The sequence below is a fragment of the Pteropus vampyrus genome, unplaced genomic scaffold (assembly GCF_000151845.1).
Source record: "Pteropus vampyrus isolate Shadow unplaced genomic scaffold, Pvam_2.0 Scaffold37, whole genome shotgun sequence".
In the NCBI taxonomy this organism is placed as follows: Eukaryota; Metazoa; Chordata; class Mammalia; order Chiroptera; family Pteropodidae; genus Pteropus; species Pteropus vampyrus.
The window spans coordinates 2,027,245-2,046,378 of record NW_011888818.1 but is presented as its reverse complement, the minus strand read 5'-3'; the positions used below and the strand labels follow the sequence as shown (position 1 = coordinate 2,046,378).

The 19,134-nt window shown below is 38.1% G+C and overlaps 1 protein-coding gene and 1 pseudogene across 6 annotated transcripts in view; both read left to right on the top strand.

Moving 5' to 3' along the window:
* Positions 1-19,134, top strand: part of CTNNA2 (catenin alpha 2) — a 1,043,800-nt gene that overhangs the window by 590,266 nt on the left and 434,400 nt on the right. The window lies entirely within an intron of this gene.
* On the top strand, positions 14,020-14,138 carry LOC111738387 (annotated as a pseudogene).

Here is a 19,134-nt window from a genome sequence, read left to right as displayed (position 1 = left end):
ATTTATCTATACTAGGTCTCTTTGTATAGCATTATTAGTAATTGACCCAAGCATTACATTATTTACACATAAATTATTACATAAAATCAATTAGTATTGCCATTTTACCAGTTTAAGTGAATTATAGAAACCTTTGTTTCTTAACTTTCCCATTATAATGTAATGATCTCTAGTATTTTCTATATATACATTTAGAACTACATCAGTGTTATAATTTTTGTTTCAGCTATCAAACAGAATTTAAAATACTCAAAAGGAGAGGAAAAACCTATTGTATTTACTTATGTTTTTATTTACCATGTTTCCTTCTTCCTGATATTCTGAGATCTTTAGCCCTCTTTCAGGGTAGATCTACTGATGACAAACACAGTTGTTTTATCTCTAACTGAGCATATCTTGATTTCTTCAAATTTCTTTAAAGGATGTTTTCGTAGAGTACACAATTTTAGCTGACAGTTTTTATTTTAACACTTGAAACATATTGTGACACCTCCTCCTGGCCTCCACGTTTTCTGATGAGAAATCTGCTATTATTTGAATAGATTTTTTTCCATTGTAAAATATTATTTTTCTCTGGCTTCTTTCAAGACTGTTTCTTTTTCCTTAATTTTCAGAAGTGTAATAATGGTTTGTCTTGGTATAAATTTTTTTTGGTTTATCATGTTCAGGATTTATTAAGCTTTTCGAATCTCTAGGTTTATATCTCTGGACAATTCTGGAAGTTTCCAGCTATTTTTGCTTTGAGTATTTTTTCAGATCCACCCTCTTTCTTTTCTTTTTCAGGGACTCCAATGACACAAATGCTAGATTTTTTAAAAAAATATGACTCCACAAGTTCCTGAGCCTGTGATAACTTTTCTTCACTGTTTTTTCTCTGTTGTTCAAATTGGCTAAATTCTATTTTTCTGTCTTTTAGTTCACCAATTTTCTCTTCTGTTCTTTCCATTAGATTGTTAAATCCATCCACTGGCGTTTTGTTTCATTACTGTATTTTTTTCAATTTTACAATTTTCATTTGGCATTTTTTTGTAATTTCAGTTTCTTCTATAAGGCCTTTTTTATCTTTTATTTGTTTGAAGTGTGTTCATAATTGCTTTTTGAAGTATTCTTATCATGGCTGCTTTAAAAACTTTGTCAGATAATTCTAACATTTTTTTTCATCTCATCGTTGTCATCTATTGATTTCAATTATTTTGAGATCTTCCTGATTCTTGGTATGATGGCTGATTTTCCATTAAAATCTGTACATTTATTTTTATAATGCTATGAGACCGAATCTTATTTAAACTTTCTGTTTCAGCTGGTTTTTTCTGTTACCACTGTAGGAGGGGATGTGGGGGTTCCAATTATTACTACCAGGTAGAAATAGAAGTCCAGATTTCCCAGTCAGCCTCTGTTGATACCTGAGTGGGGAAGACTCTTCATGACTGCCGGGTGGGATTTGGAATTTTGGCTCCCCACATGGTCTGCACTGACATTTCAGTGAGGATGGCCTCATTCCCACTAAATGATTAGGAAATATCAGCCTCTCGAAGCGCTTCTCGTGATACCACTCAGTGGAGAGGATAGGGGCACCTCATTACAACCTCCTGAGGGTGTGTCTTTCAGCTCCTCTTACCTTTGCTTGCCTACAGAAGAGCAGAACCACAATTGTGTGTGTGTGTGTGTGTGTGTGTGTGTGTGTGTGTGTGTCTGTGTGTGTGTCTGTAGTGTTTACCTGGAATAAAGTGATTTTTGTCTAAAATGATCTATATTACGAGCTTTTTGTTTTCTAGTTTTTTGGCTAGAAAAAGCCAATTTTGTTTGGGATTTTTTAATTTGTCTATGCCATTGGTTATTTTCATTTGCCAGCTTCTTCAGGTCCAAGTCTGAGACATGAGACAAAAAGAAATCCAGGGAACACACCACTATATTTCATCAGATCCTGTAGTCCATAGCCAGTCTGCTTTCTTTCTACCATCTTCTGTCACATATTCATATATAATTCCCACAAACTTTAGTTATAATTAGCAGGAGCAATAGGGAAGTGTATGTGTACTACATCTTCCTAGAAGCAGAAGTCTAGCTCACACATTTTTAAGTGAATACCTAAATATGTTCATCATAGTTTAAATATATATATTTTTTATTTTTAGAAGTTCAAAAATATGAAAGATATTACAGAGTGAAATAAGAAGAATTATTCTAACTAGAATGAGCACTTAATGCTATTATTTTATCAATGGGTTTTTAGTTACATTTTTTTTAAAATTGTAATTCACTAAACCTGGAAGGAATCACATAAATTTTTTATCCATAGGCCACATCCAGTATTATAAAAGATATGAATAAATATGGTAGTCTTGCAAACCTTCATTACGTTTAAAAGAGTATGCATCACCTTAATGGTTTTGGAATTTCGAACAGAGGCAAAATACCATTTTTTGGTGCTTAGTTATGTGCTTAAAGGAAATATGTAGAAGAAAGAAAAAGAAAACAATGTATATTGATTAGTTATTAACAGAAGCTTTGCAGATTTCCTAAAAAACAATATTTAGGTTTATCCTTTAGGTGTCTGGAAGTATTTGTATTCTCAAAGGAAAACAATAATGATATTTAGAGGGGCTCAAAGCTGTGCCATTCATTGTAACATGGAAGAAATGTTTTATACATTCTTGAGCTAATCAGTTTTGAGAAAGGGTAAATATGGATGATGAGAATATGGAATTCATTTTCCTTATAATTGTCCTTGACCATGGACCAATGGGGTATACATACCCATGTTTGAAGATAATTGGACCAATGGGGTATACATACCCATGTTTGAAGATAATTGTTCTATGCAGAGTTTGCTTAAGCAGACTACCTCTTTAGAACTTCAGCTTAGAGACTAACTAAAGGCAGATGTCTTTCTCTGATTGTATTTAGAATTTGTCTGGAGTGATGATCAGTGATGAGCTGTAATGCATGAAATTTGCCTTACAATTTTATTTATGTATACAGCTTGAGTTTTAAATTCAACAATTAGAGAAAAAAGTCTGAAAAGAAAAAAGCTTATAAGGGATTATAACTGAAATTTCCAGTAGAATCTTATGAAAATTGTGCTTTGATAACAATGATAGAAAGAAACCAGGGAGTCTGTGGCTGTTTGCGAGGAAAACATTTGATCGGTGTGCATTTATGTGCTCATGTTGCCAAAACACTTTTTCCCACTTTTTATCGTTAGTAAATAACAAGTCTACTCCTGATGACGCATAATCAGTGCCTTATGTGGAGAAGCAGGGAGTGAATGTGTGTTTGTTTATTTCATCTCCTGGATAGACATCAGAGAGCTGCAGCCAGGAGAGATACCTTAATCCATTCGGGCTGCTATAACAGAACACCAAAGACTGGATGACTTATAAACAATAGAAATTAATTTCTCACAGTTCTGAAGGCTGGGAAGTCCAAGATCAAGGTGCCCAAAATTCTATGTTTGGTGAGAAGCCGCTTCATAGCCATTGTTTTGCTGTGTCTACACTTGGTAGAAAAGGCTAAGAGATCTCTCTGGGGTCTCTTTTTTTTTTTTTCTTTTTCAGTCTTGACATGGCTTCTTCTTTATATCCTTAGTTATAGGACTTCTGTTTGGCTAGACTTGAGGCGATTCTCAGTGATGGTAGTTCTGTACTTTAGTTATAATTTTGATGTGGTTATGGGAGGAGGCAAGCACAGTGTTTACCTACTCTGCCATTTTGACTGGAAAGGGAGTCTCTTTTATAAGAATACTAATCCCATTTATGAGGGCTCCACCTCAGTGACCTAATCACCCTCAAAGGCCCCACCTCCAAATACCATTATGTTGGGGATTAGGCTTCAACAGATGAATTCTGGGGAGACACAAACATTCAGTCGTATCAGAAGGGCCGTGGCTTAGCACTGTGTGGGAGGAAGGCGGCAGAGCTGTCCTCTGAACTCATGTTCTCTCCTACTGTAGGCTCTAAGCTCTCAAGAAAGGAAGCTCAAGGCCGTGACATGTACTGAGTCTCTGACCGTACATAGGACCAAGACTTTTCTCAAAGCCGATATTTTGAAACAGGTGATAGGTTTTGAGGTGTAGGTATGTAGGGACAGTTTGAAAGAAAGAAAACATCCATGAAAACGAAATAAATTAATTCAATTCCTGACCTACCCAAATAAATCACATAACTTTGCTCTTGGAGAAATGCTCTTGCATTAGATGGATGGGTACGGCCTTGGCCCAGAATCTTGCCTCTGGCCTGGACTTCCAGCTCCCCTCCACTTGATCATCTTCCTCTAATCCTCACCCTCACCCCGTAGTAACCGTCAAAGTTTTTCAGACACATACATGGCAGGGGTGGATGAGTTATTTCTAGGTTGTAGAACATATTTCTTTTATCTAATTAGTAGTGGTTTGCAACCTTGATTACAAATTAAAATCTCTTGGGCAGCTTTGTAAATTCCCAATGCCCAGGCCTCTCTCCATACCAATTAAAGCAGATTCTCTATGACGGGGCCAAGTATGTGTATATTTTTATTCCTCTTTATGGGATTGAAATGTACAGCAAGGATGAAAACTGATGAACTATACATTTCCCATCCAGTTGATCCCCACAAACCAAATTTTCTACTCCCTTTGCAGATAGAAGTATGTGATTCCCCAGGATAAACCTGAGACTCAGGCAAGAGAGGCCCCTGCCTAAGATGTGTGAAGCCCTTGTTCTGGCCCTTTCGCTGTGCTTCTCTCCATGGGGTGTAAGGAGTCCGTGGAATCAGAAGGTCTGATCTTTGGGAGCCCATGCCCCCATCCTACACCACATTCTCTGTACGAAGACTTTTGAATTGATTGTCCATATGGCTTCAAGCCTGCTTCTGGGGTCTGTGGGCCCTCTTGCCTGGGGGCAGATAAGCAGCAGGTTTGTGTCTTTACATGGCTGCCTAAAATTCAGTCACCTGTAGGGATGAGTATGTGGATAAAGGTTGGACACTGGGGCTAAGTGTCCATTGTAATGAACACAGAGCACCTTGTGATGAGCTGTGCTCTGGAGCTAAGGGTATGAATAGAAGGAGGATAGGTCTTGGGACAGTGCATGGGGGTCAGTGTCACAGGCTAACTCTCCAGATGCTGCCAGGTATGAGACTGAGAGATTGGAGAAACCCAAATTACAACCTAGCCTTCCCGGTGGTTTTGAAAGGAATTTTTGAGAAAGAAGGATAGAATAAATGTTATTTAATAGTTTGTTTGATTTATAACATTTTAAAATATAGTATTTGTGTTCCCACATTCACTTTTTGCAGGGCCTTGAAAATGTGAGGGTCTGGCCTATGACTGCCCCTACTGTAGCCACAGGCAAAGGAGTCTATTTCTGTGGGCCTGTCTTCTGTGGTTCAAGTGTACTGGTCTGACGAATGCTCCCCAACTCCCTGGTACCTTTCTCCGGTTACTTGCAGGGACCCTGCCCAGCTAAGGCATAGCCCCTTATCCCACTTACTGGCTTCTCATTGGTTTAGTCGGGAGCTGTTTCTGCTATTGCACCGTCTCATATATAGTGACATAATACAGTACAAAATATGTGGGTTTAGGTGATAAATGATTTCTAGTCCTGGCTTTCCCACTTGAACCTTGTGTGACTAGTGACATTCTTTCTTTATTTTTTATTTTAGGTGACATTCTTGATCTTTCCAAACTTTGGTTTCTTCATCTGTAAATCAGAGTTAGCAATGTCTTTCTGGCATGAGGATAGAGAAGACTAAATGAGGAAACACAGAAATATGTAAAGGCCCTGGCACAGTGCCTAGAGGTAGCAAAAACTCAGTAAATAATTTCTACTCTTTCTCAAGTAAAGGCCAATTTATTTAAAAATAACAGTGATCCTTTACCTCCCTCATTTACATTTCTAGACTAAATAACTGATTTATTTCCATTTCTCTTCTTGTGATGCATTTTCCAACTCTTCTCTGTTATGCGTGTCTGTATATGTGTGAAGAGTATGTCCTTTCTCTATCAAAATGACAAGTAGCCTGCCATCAGGAGGCTGAGCACTTTGAGTATTTTATGAGGAGGAGGCTGTTCATATTTCTTGCTTTGCCAGTGTCTCGTCTTCCCTGCACAAACACCACTGTGTCTATTTTTTTCTGAAGTGAGCACAGTAGAACTGATATGTGGATAGAGCTTGGGCATTGGGGCTGGGTGTACTCAGCCAGCAGCACATAATATATACTGGTGAGTGAAGCAAGATTGACTCCAGCCTAATGAGGTTAACCGTGCCCTACTCTAACCCGTTTTCAGTGTTTGACAACAACAATGCTGTCGCCTTCTGTCTAATATCCTTTATTGGATGTATTGGGCCAGGCATACTAAGTGTTTAGTGCTTGTCATGTGAAGGAATAAGTAAATAATAAATAATACAACTAGGAATCCAAGTTCTGTACCCATTCTTCATTCATTAACAGGCAAGCCACGTATGTACTTGTTGAATGTTTCGATAAACTATAAGAATTAGTGGAATGCATGGTGAAGAAATGTCTTCTTGCTGGGTGGGCTGCTACACATAGGTGCCTTCTGTGTATAACTGCTTTATGCATGGAAAGGATTTAACCTTTCTTTCTGTCAGTTTCTCTCTCTGTGAAATGAGCCCGTGATATCTGCTCAAACATGGGGAAATGTTTAATAAAACTAGGTGCTCTGAGTTCAATGAATTCTTGGAGATTTCTCTCAATATAAATTAGTGCAAGAGTTGGCTATGCATATACTAGTTTCTAAAAAGGAGATTTTTTTCTTATCCTTTGAAATTCTCCTTTCCAACTCTTGCGTTTCCCTTTGTGCAAGACTTATCTCTGCTTTAGTATTCAGCCTGTGTATAAACATAGATGTCATAATATTGGCTCTCAGTGAGGACAAGGGGCCCACCCCAGTTCAGGCACTACAGTGCTTGATGAGAAGCCAGGTCCCTAAAGCCCATACAGTGACTGAAGTTGCCCCACAGCCCTGATGAAAAACGAGGCTGCCGATGTTCGGATATATGTGTGGGTACAGACATTATATCACTCCCAGGCTTCCTGAACCTCAAATAAAGCAGAATGCAGCTGGCAGGACATGGCTTAGAAATGGAAATGGAGAGCAGATTCATATAAAAGCCAAGCATCAGTGGAAAGGTTATTGGAAAGGGTGCATTAGTTATAACACATGTTAAGATGCTGTAACAAAGAAGCCCCTAAATATGTGACAACACAAAGCTAAGTGAGCAGTCTAGGGCAGGGAGACACCTGTGCTCCAGTGGCTTAGGATGGCAGGTCTGATTTGCTTTTCTCCATGTGGTTTCTATTATGACCCCGATGGCTGCTCTTCTCGTTGCTGTTTTCTGGCTGTGGGAATGGGGAAAAAGGGAGTCCAGGGCACATTTCTGTCTCAAAGGACATGACCTTGAAATTTCACACATCACCTCAACTCCTATCCCATTGCCCCAAACTTGGTCACGTAGTCGCACACACAGAGGATGCTGGGAAAGATAATCTTCAGTTGGAGGCCATATGCCCTCGTAAAATTCATAAAAAGGGAAAAAGAGAGTATGGCCAGTAGGAGATAATTTAACACTTCTGGTAGAGGAGATCAGTGGGAGAGTGTGTTTCATTTCACTAATTTTTATGTGTATTCTATGAGAACATTTTAGTTAGAAAAATGAGGGCGGGAAAAAAGGAGGCATCATGAGAATACAGCAAGAGAAAAGCACAGAAGTTCAAATGCAGACATAGCAGGATTGGACCCAACAAAGATTGTGATGGGAGGTGTTTCCATGTTGAAAGCTACTCAGGGGACCCCTGATGTTGAAATTTTCACTGAAGTGACTTGGCTGCATCCACATATGCTTTTGTTTTGTTTTGTGTTGTTTTCCCAGCCCAACTACTGGCTATTATTCCCCTTAATTTACACTTGTAGATAAATTCCTTTAGGCCTCACTGTTACTTTTAACAACGCTGTAATTTCTTTCTCCTCTGCTGGCTAGAAAATTATTTCATTGTTTTGAGTCAGTTCACACAGGTTCTGGGTCACTGGCTAGACTATAGGGTTAGTCCTTCTAGCCAGGTCTATAGAAAGGCTAATGTTCCATAGAAAGAGGGTGGGGGACTGGTACAGTAGCATCTCTTATACGTTAGTTTCTTGGACTCAAAGTGTGATCCAAAGACCAACAGCACCAGCATCACCTGGGAGTTTGATAGAAATTCTGAATCTCAGGCCACACCTTAGACCCACTGTATTCATTTCCTAGGGCTGCCTTGACAAAGTACCACAAACTGGCAGCTTAAACAACGGAAATGTATTGTCTCACAGTTCTAGAGGCTACACGTTCAAGATCAAGGTATTGCCAGGATTGGTTTCTTTTGTTGCCTGTGAGGGAGACTCTGTGCCATGCCTCTCTCCTAGCACCTGGTGCTTTAGCGGTAGTCTTTGGCACTCCTTGACTTTTAGATGCATCACCTGGGTCTCTGTCTTCATGTTCACACAGCATTCTCCCTGGAAACAGGTGTCTCTTCACATGGCATTCTCTTTATAAGACCACCAGTCATGTTGGATTAGGGCCCACGCTGCTCTAGTATAATTTCATCTTAACTGAACTAATTACAACCTATTTGCAGATACAGTCAGAGTCTGAGAGGTACAGGAGGCTAATACTTCAGCATGTATTTAGGGGAGACACATTTCAATTTATAACAACCATAAACCAGAATCTGTCCTTAAGTAGATGTTTACGTATACTAAATTTTGAGAAATGCCCCAAGTTCTTCAAACACTGGTGTGCCACCAGCACACTGCTACCCAAAATGCGTGGTGGAAAGCACTCTAGACTTGATTCCTGGATTCTGGCTCTACTTCAGCCACCATCCTTGTAGTGCACAGCAACGTCTCAGGCCCACATGCAGCACTCAGTAAATACTTGTTGTATTAATGAAAACACTTGGCCAAAGAGTTTTCATGTCTAAAATAAAGATAGCTACTTCACAGGAATATTTTAAAGATTCTGTGATTTATTAAATTCATAACATGTGACAATATGATTTTGGTAGCCAGTCAGGAGACAAAAGTGCAGTTTGTTTGAACAGAGAAGCTTTAATATAATGAATCGTTTCCTATAGGAGGAGAGTAACTACAGAGGCATGAAGGGAACTCAAAAGAAGACTTTAAGGGTGGGAGAGAGTATGCAAGGAGGAAACAAACTGAGAAGCAGAGACCTTCTTCCCCAAGTTCTGGTTCAGATTTCACTGGAGAAGGTGTGGTTGTCCCCCATTTTATGGGTTGCCCTGGGCCAGAGCTGGTCCACAGTCACTGGGCACAAAATATCCTACCAGGATCCAGTCAAATGGATGTTGGTGGGTGGGAACACCAGAGTCGAGGTCAGCCACCTGCCTGTGGTATCTGCATCAGGAAGGCTACAGTGAGGTGGTCACTGGCCTGGAGCCAGTCTTAAGCTCACCCAGGAGATGTGTGCATTACTGCATGCCCGGCAGTAGGAAGGTGCAAAGAAAAGAGAAACAGAGGCACCTAGAACCTGGGAGAGAAGACCCTTCATTCTACAGTGTCCCTCCAGTGCCCTCTACTGACATAACTTAACATTGCACCTGTTGTCAAGGAGAAGTGCTAAGGGGCCCACCTAACTATCGCACAACAACCGATGAAGGGTAAATTTTGGAGTTGAGAGAGACTATAGTTTGATAACTGGCACATGCCCTCTGCAAATATAAAGTCTTTTTCTTAGTACTAATGCCAAATATGGTTTCAGAGAGTAGGGGAAAAAAGTGTAGAGTTTTTAATGCCTTACCAAATATATGAGGAATTTAGTTTCCCCAGACTTTCTCTAATCCCCACATATATACTGTTTTTTCCACCCAGGTTACCTCATGTAATATTTTGGAGGGATAGGGATTAACAAGAGCAAGGCTTTGACTCAAAGGTGTTATCCTTTATAATCACTGAAAGTGAGACTGGAGGGGGCCTTAGAAAAATTTATTTATCAAAGAGGCAGCGTTGGCACTTTGTTAAGACAGTTTTTTTGTTTGTTTGTTTTGTTTTTGAAGGTCTCTTATCACACTGTGTACTATTTCTAATTCCTGACTTCACTGCTTCTACTTCTCCTAGCTGCAGGGAGGGCCTTCTATGTGACTACATAGAACAACCTGACTGGTTGGGTATTCCAGGCATTGGGCAGGTGGAAAATCTGCCTGCTTTCCACCGCCAAATGCCGTTAGTTACGCCCAGACACTGTTCATCCAACAGTGCCAACACCCTCTACACACACACAGATACACACACACACTTTTCCATGTGTCAATATGGAGCAGTATTGATCTCGATTGGAATGACTGGAACTTTCTCTTTTACAGATGTGGAAGCTGAGGGCCAATAAAGAGAAGCAAAAAAGTGGCAGAACTTGGTCTTTTCTGACTCCATATATACTGTTATTTTACTATAGCAGATCTATCACTCATATATATATGGTATTTTTTGGCCTAGCCATAGTTGTTTTTTTGGCAAGTGGAAAGCAAGCAGACAAAAACCATAACAACACTGTGTTAAAAAAAAAAAAAAATCTTCCCGTAATTTTTCTCTTTAATAAATTCAGATTTCTATGGGTGACATTTTCTTTTAATGGTCCTTATCTGTGCTTTGAGGGAAGGTAAACTTGAAAGCCTACCTTCTGTTCAATGCTGCTTCAGACAAATAAGTTTAATTTAATGCAATAAACATTCTTCAGTTGCTCACTGCAGCCTGATGCTATCGGTAATATTTAATCTGCCAAAACACATTGTATATTATCATTCAGACACAAAATAATTTATGGCTATAACTCCCTATGCATTTACATGAGTAAATTACTTGGTATTTATAAGTTTATACAACTGTTGTTTAATTTTTTTTATTTTGCTTAACTTTTTAACATCAGTACAACCTCAGTTTTGTATTTGGTTTCGATTAACCCTGTGATTCAAAATTAGGAGATGGAACTGTGTGCTGTGTGAGTATGTTCATGTATTTAGTAAGTTTTGCATGGGATATCCATGGGGGAGTCTTAAATCATAACAAACTATCAATTTATGAGTTTTTGCCTTGTTTTTAGAAATAAACAAAAGCCATCCAAAGAAAACTATGTTGAATGAGATGGATAAGAAAAATGGATTTTACCATTTCAAGGTTGCATAATAATAGTAACAGTATTACTAATAGTAATAATAATATCCACGAAAAGTTTATTTTAAAAAAGTAATCCAAAGGAAATTATGCAAAAAACACTGACTGGTGATAAGTTCAGGAAGAAAGTGTAGAGTCCTTCCTTGTGACTTCTTTGACGGAGACAGTGCTCCTCTGCATTTTTACATTCTGCATGTTTATTAGGAAATTAGCCTCATTAATTTTAGCATGTCATTGACAGACATGCATATTCATTTTTGTTTTTACATTTATATGTTCGTTAAGTGTGATAAAGAGATAATGATGATGATAATACTAACATTAAGCCTGCATTATGTATGCCATCACAGTGCTCAGTGCTTTGAAGGCATTCTAGCATTTTTGTGTTTTTTACATTAGCGAGACCATAAAATATGGAATCACAATTTCATGTAGCAGAGCAGTTTTGATGAGTTACAAAGCCTGGGTAAATTGCTGACCAATTAGAAGGAAGAGGAGTTCTAATGAAATAGAATTTTAATATTATGAGTTTTGTATTGAGACTTAAACTGGTCTGAGAATGTATGGACAAGACGAAGTATTTTGAGGACCTGCCTTAATGGATAGATTTTGGTTTGCAATGAGCACTCCCATGGATTGGGGTATATCCAAAGTGCTTGAAAAATTCATAATTGTCTTTTCTATACTTTAGTTTTGTTTTATAAATTCTTTCTCATTGACAGTGAAAAGGTGAATCTCAGTTTAGTCTTTTTAATTTAGTGACAATTGAGTTTATATAATTTAAAGGATTATGCAATTTTTTCTCTATTATGATTAGGAAAATCTGTTTTCAAATGATTTGCTTTAATCTCATACATTTAAAAGATGTGTAAGAAATAACCTTTAAAATTTTGTCAGCACTTTCCAAAGTGAGTTTCCCGTAGAGTAGTTCTATGTGCTTTGTATTAGCATGGCTAATTGCTGCACATTACCAATTATGCCAAAGCTTAGTAGTTTAAAAGAACAATGTCTATTATGTTAAAGTCTCTGTGAGTCAGGTATCAAAGAATGGCTTACCTGGATCCAGTGGCTCAAAGTGTCTCAAAAGGCTACAATCAAGGTGTTAGCCGGTGCTACAGTCTTCTTAAGGCTTGACGAGGCCAGGACCCACTTTCAAATTCTTTCATGTGGTTGTTGGCAGAATTTAGTTCCCTGTTGGTCATTGGCCAGAGGTCACCCCTCAGTTCCTTGTCACATTGGCTGTTCCATAGTTCAGCTCACAACACAAGCACATCAGGAGGCAAGAGAAGGAGTGCTAAGAAGATGGAAGTCCCAGTTTTTTTTGTTTTTTTCTTTTTTTTAAGGCTTTTTTTTTGAATACCATTCCTCTCCAAGGGAGAAAAACACTGACCAAACAACATGAATTGAAAATTTGGTTATAGTGACATTTCTACAAAATGCCAATTTTGTCAAATATGCCTTTTTTTTGTACTACTGGGTCTGCTTTAATTCCTCTTTTTTAATTTTAATTTGTTTTTGTTTTTACCTTTTTACCCCCTTTACCCGTTTCTCCCACCAGCACCCTTAGCCTCTGTAACTACTAATCTATTCTTTGTATCTATGAGCTTGGTAGTGTATAACCTAATTGAGGAAGTGACACTTCATCACCTCTTCCATATTCTATTCATTAGAAGATAATTACTAGGTCCAGCCTACTCTCTAGGGGAGAGATCACATAAGTGCATGAAAATCCGGATGTGGGGATCTCTGGGAGACATTTCAGAAACTGTCATGTACAGGTCTTAACGCTGAGATTTTGACAATCAAAAAAGATTGCAAAATTCCAGGTTAGAACAGGTTTCCCACAGGACCTCTCAGAGTCTTGAGCATACTGATTACATTGTGAATCTCAAAGTGAGAAGGAAGCAGGGGGCAAGGAATGTGGTGGTAGTATATCTCAGTCCTATTTGTCCACTGAATCTTTTTTGTTGAAGAGTGGCATATTTAACTATCATTTCTCAGAACATTTAGAGAACTTCTGCCCAACATCCTTACTTGACACACCGTTTTCCCGAGAACTGGAGAGTCACCTTGCCATTGGCAGCAGAACATGGTATCAAACAGGTGTCCGGAAGCTCAAAGGCTTTTCCGCCTTATTAAATTGCTACAGGTTTATATATGCCACCACTATTAGGACCTCTGTTGATTTACCTATCTTGTCATCTGCTGGCAATATAAGCTAAGTAAGTGAAAGATAGTGTATGACTTGATGTTGAACCCATTTATAGGAACTGTTCTGAGTCAACCATCATGTATATCGATCCACAGCTGGTGGTCTCCCTTCAGCCTATGTAGATGGCAAAAGCCAGACCATGGCCAATTCTGCTACTTCTGTCCCTATGGCCTGCCACCTCATCCCTGTAAATGTTGAATTCTCACCAGTAATTACTTTACTCTAGAAAGAAAGATGTTCGAACTTCTACACTTTACTTTTATAAAGATTGTCAATTGGTGCTGGAAATATCTTGACTCAACGTTTTCTATGTTTTTCTCATGTCTCTCCTTTAAAAATGCATCTTATGCAGTGTGGTAGCAGTTCAAGTACGAAGGGACTATATCACTATTTAACTTCTTGTTTGGACCTTTAATAGTCTATGTACTTTGTTCTCACACAGAGACTTTGACATCACGGGCTGTGCCACTTGTGTCTGCATATTCCTGCCCAGTGCAGTAGATTACATCATCCAGGGCGTCTTTGTGTCTTTGTAAATAGATTCTGGTGATCAGTGGGTTGGATAGAATGGCATGGGATGGGGGTGAGACATAAGCATAGTTTTTGTTAGGTTACAGTTACATGTCTGAACACCTGAAGAATGTTCTTTTGCTACAGCCATGCCACCCTGGATAAGCCTGATCCCATCTGATCTCAGAAGCTAAGCAGGATCGGGCCTGGTTTGTACTTGGATGGGAGACCACCTAGGAAGACTAGATGCTGTAGGCATTAAAAAAAAAGAAAAAAAAAAAGAACTTTCTTTGTATTCCAACCTAAAAATTATTCATTTTCTTCTGTTTGTGAAAAATATTTTGTATGTCCTTGAGGGCAGAGAAGAAGGTATGGGAGGGGTTATTTAGACAGTTCATATTTTTTGATGCTGGGCCTGCTTCTTTGTAATACTTTTGAATTAGGGTAAATCTGTTTTATGTGTGTGTGTGGCGGGGGGAGGGTGTGTTTTGTCCTATAATTCTGTGCTTCTTCCCTCCTCATGACTCCTGCAATTTTATTAGCCTTTTTTTTTTTTTTTCCTGCAAAATGAGACTCAGCATGAGTCTTACAAAACAGGTCACCAAAAATACAGAAAAGGGTGGTTCTTGGTGGAATATTGCTTTAGTACTAATCCATGGGTAGTTGATGCATCTAGAACTTAACTGGATAAGGTATTAAAAACAATAGTGAATGATGGCGGCTGCTCCAGATGCTTTTGAAAATTCTTTATTTCTTCATTAATGGCTTTAGAAGGTGAGCAGATGTTTCCACTTGCTCATTTTGGTTCATGGTCCATTCAGCAATTGATATTATAGTTTGCATATTTCTACTATATATATATATATATATATATTGCATATGGTCCAATCATTAGAGAAAGAGAGAAACTTATAATAAAAACATCAGATCTCTGGCAGCAAACAGTATGCCTAGAGCTTGTGGTGACTTCAGCATTATCAGAATGTTGATAGCATTACATCTGTTGTGTCTGAAAAGTGCCAGGAAATGGTGCTAATTTATAATGTAGGAGGAGGGAGGTGAAGAAAGATACAGCTATGAAAAATAGTACACAGTAGAAGATAGTCGACTAAATAGTAATTTGTTAAGTTTTATTCACACCATATAACAAAATGCTGTCACAGACTTCTGGTTTGGTTTATAAATCAATTACGTATGCTGCTCATCTATAGTTCACGTGGAAATGGAAGACTTTTCTAAATAGTGTCTTTCCCTTTTGTCTGATAGGAAACATTTTTATATTTCTGTTATGCTGTCCAATCCAAGGATCTGTGTGCAGTAATGGAATAAGATCTCTGGCTACTGATGAACTTTTCAAGGCAAAGGGTAGGGCGTAAAGCAGAAAAGCGGAGGGAAAATATGGCAACCATAGTGGAAGAAGAGAGAGAAAGAGGCAGATGGGAGGGAATGATAGAGAAAATGGTGCTTATAGTTATCACAGATGCCTCTTAATTTTTAAAACCTTGAATGCTTATATCTTTGAGAATTTTAAACACTAAAAAAACCCTATTTTTCTTCCTTTTTATTTTTATTCCTTTTATCACGGTCTCCCACTACCAATGTGCATTTTTTTTCTTTCCTACCTTTGCATTGACTATATATAGTATATGATTAAGACCACTAGATTAGACAGAATATGCCATCAAGATAACAAAACAAATTTATAAGATGTCCAGAGAGAGTTTGTACCTGCCTGTGCAGAATACTTTCAGATTCCTGAGAAGAGCTCCTGCCTCCTCTCCGTTCTTTCTCTATCACTGGCTACTCTATGAAGACCAAATTTTGGAAGTTTATCTCTTGTTCCAAGGCTTTGTTCCATGACAAAATGCAAATTGCATATTTAAAGCTTGCATCAGTTACTTATATGCTTATAGACTAGTTTTAAGACCTTTCCTGAGTCGAAATTTTGTTAATCAGAATATATTGATGTGAAGATCCTTTCGGGGAACAAAATCACAAAATAAGAAATTTTCTGAGTTAAAAAAAAGCACGTCTACTAACTGCCTGACAGTATTCTAAAACTGGACTTGAGTGTCCCTGGACACTTTCAGCCAGTGGTACTATATTAGTTTCTTATTGTTGCTATAACCAATTACCACAAATTTAGTGACTTAAAACAACATGAATTTATTATCTTACATTTCTGGAGGTCAGAAGTCCAAAGTAGATCTTACTGGACTAAATGTAGGTGTTAACAGGACTTCATCCCTTCTAGAGGAGAATCCATTAGATTGCCTTGTCCCACTTCATGGGACTGCCCACATTCCTTGACTCATGGCCCCATTCTCCACCTTCAAAGCCAACAACGATGGGCCAGGTCCTTCTCACATTTCCATCTCTCTTGTTTTTTTTTTTTTTGTAGCTGGGAAAGGTTCTTTGTTTTTAAGGACTGTGTGATCTCAAGTTCACATCTTTAAGAGTGTTGTTTTTGTTGTTTGTTGTTGTTGTTTTGGCCATATAAGGTGACATATTTACAAGTTCCAGGGGTTAGAATGTGGCCATTTTGGGGCAGGGGAGGGCAGATATTCTGCCTACCACAGGCCTTAACTAGAAAAACTTTCTGACCTAATGTATCCTATGCTGGTTGCTTTTCCTTTCTACCAACACTGAGTGTTGTTTCTCTGTTCTGGTTAATTGGAAGCAGTTGCCTGTGAACCTCTGCTCTACTTCCTAACTCTAGCTGAGCTAGCCACAAGAGAAGTGAGCCAAATCTTTGATTTCTTCCTAATGTTTATAAAATCATATATTGTAACCTTCCATCCCCCGCCCCATAGATTTTGGCAGCAATCATCAAGACTTGTGCTCCCCAGGACAGTAGCATGTCAGAGTTCTAAAACTTTCAGCACCAAATCATCCATGCCTCTCTCTTTCATAGAGGAGAAAACTATGACTCAGGAAGGGAAACAAATTAGCAACGATCATGCGAACCTAGAGCTAGAGACTCCCATGCCTGGGCCCATGTGGTGTAGTTCTACTCTATAATACTAAACTAGAGAAGACTCAATTTGGGCCTCAATTGACTATTAAAACAAGCTTCACTCATAGGTAAACTTTCCGGTTAAAAGTGTAATGTTAAAGAGTTAGGAAGCATTTATACTATGAAGAACTAAATTAGAAGGGTTTTGGTTTTTTGTTTGTTTATTAATGCTTAATTAATCAGAAGATGTTGTAATGGGAACATACCTACATGCAAAACATATATTTAGCTAAACCACTGAGGTCAGAGGAATCATGAATGATTTCCATGGATAGGGAAATCCATGGGGAAAATCTCATTAATTCTTTTAAGATTTGTCCATAGAGATTCAGTTTCCATGTTGCCCCTTAATTTAATGATGACATCAGTGACAGAACATAATATCTGGGCTACTATAGATTCTGGCCTCAATACAGTCTCAAGGGAAGCACCATATCTGAGTGTTTTGTAAAGTCTGTTCCTCTAGAACGCTGTCTTCTATGGTGCCTTAATTTCTAAATTATAGGAATTCCTTTTACAGCAGTGATGTGCATCTCTGAGAAAGCTGGTTGTTCGATTGTTGTCACTGATTGTTATTTCGGGTATGAGCTAACCAGGGAGGAGACAGAGGAGGCGGCTGATTCCCCTGACCTGAATGCATGTTGTTCCAACCCATTTAATATAGGCTACAATTGTTTCGGTATATTGACTACAGGGCTCTTAAATGCACTGTGGCCTCAAAACTTTCTCTAGTGAAACGTTTTTCTTCTTTTTTTTCATAGTCATAGTTTACACTGTTCAAAATGTTAAATCGGTGTTTTCTTAGAGTACTAAGCCAGGAGGTGAGCATTATTGTGCTTTTATTATCTGAGGACATATGCAGATTGTCAGTATCTTTAAATGGTAGACAAAGCCATAAAAGAGAAATGTAGAAGATATATAACTAGTTTAGAAAAATGTAAACTTTGATGATATTTTACTGGCATTTCTTATCAATATTCCTATAAATCCTGGATCAATTAGATCCTCTCTGCCTTATTGGCTAATTTCTGGATTTAGTAGTTCTCATTCTCCCAACAAGCATTTATTCAGTACTTAACATGTGCCAGAAATGGTGTTAAGGACAGGTGAGATATGGTCCCTGCAAGTCCTATGAAAGGACTGAGTTCAATTTGGACAAGGAAATGAGTCGAACACTTTTCAATTCAATTGCCCTTCTTCAGCCCTCCTTCTCCTTTTTCTTTACTCCTCATTGGTTTCAAATAGGAAAATAAGTAATACTAATATATTCTCAGCTTCAAACATATTCTTCTGATTCATCCTACAGTTGAAACTGGGGCAACTATTTGAAGAAATTTGGAAATATGAAGTGTAACAAAAATAGTCTTTTTTTTTTATACATCTTTTTTTTTTTACATCTTTTGGGGGAGATGGAATTACTACCCATATATTTCACCATTCCAATGTACAATAGAATGACTAGATGACACTCCAATTAGGGTATTTCAATTATAAGCAATACTTAGTTTGTTGTATTGAGAACACCTCAGAGTTTAGAGTGTGTTTGGATATAACCAAACATAGACATCTTTTACTTTTCCGTAGTGAGGCATAAAGTCAAGGCACAAGGAAAACATGATTAATAGGCTAGTTAAAACCCCTTGTAGAAAGTAGAACTATTCAGAGCATTAGGACCCAGTGAGAGGCTCTGCCATAATTCTACCTGGTTAGAAATTTATGGGATTTCTCATCTTCAGAAGGAATTTATTTCTGTTGCCTGCAATTGTGAATATTCATGGAATCATGGAATTTCAAAAGCTACCTTGAAGATAATCTGATTTGTCACATTTTTACACTCATGAGGAAATTTCCTCATATTACGGATAAGTATCAGAAATTTTAAATCTACAACAGATGATACAACTAAATGCTGGCAAGGCTGAAGTTAGAAACTAGGACTCCTTCCTTCTAATTCAAGATTGTTTTTGTCTTGCACAAGCCTTACCTTAACCAGAGCCACCTTACTTTTGTCTGTAAAGGGAATCTATTGCCAAATAATCATCATGATTTAACGTCTTCCTATTTTTTTTTCCTTCTTGCCTTCCTGTCTTCTCTTTTGCTATTTACTTCTCATCTGTTTCATTAATGATAAAAGTAGGAAAATTTTTTTAATTGGTTCATGTATGGAACTTTTCTAAGAATCTACCTCTTATTTGTGACTCTTAGAAATGTAAATTTCAGGTAACCTTGGGAGTTTAT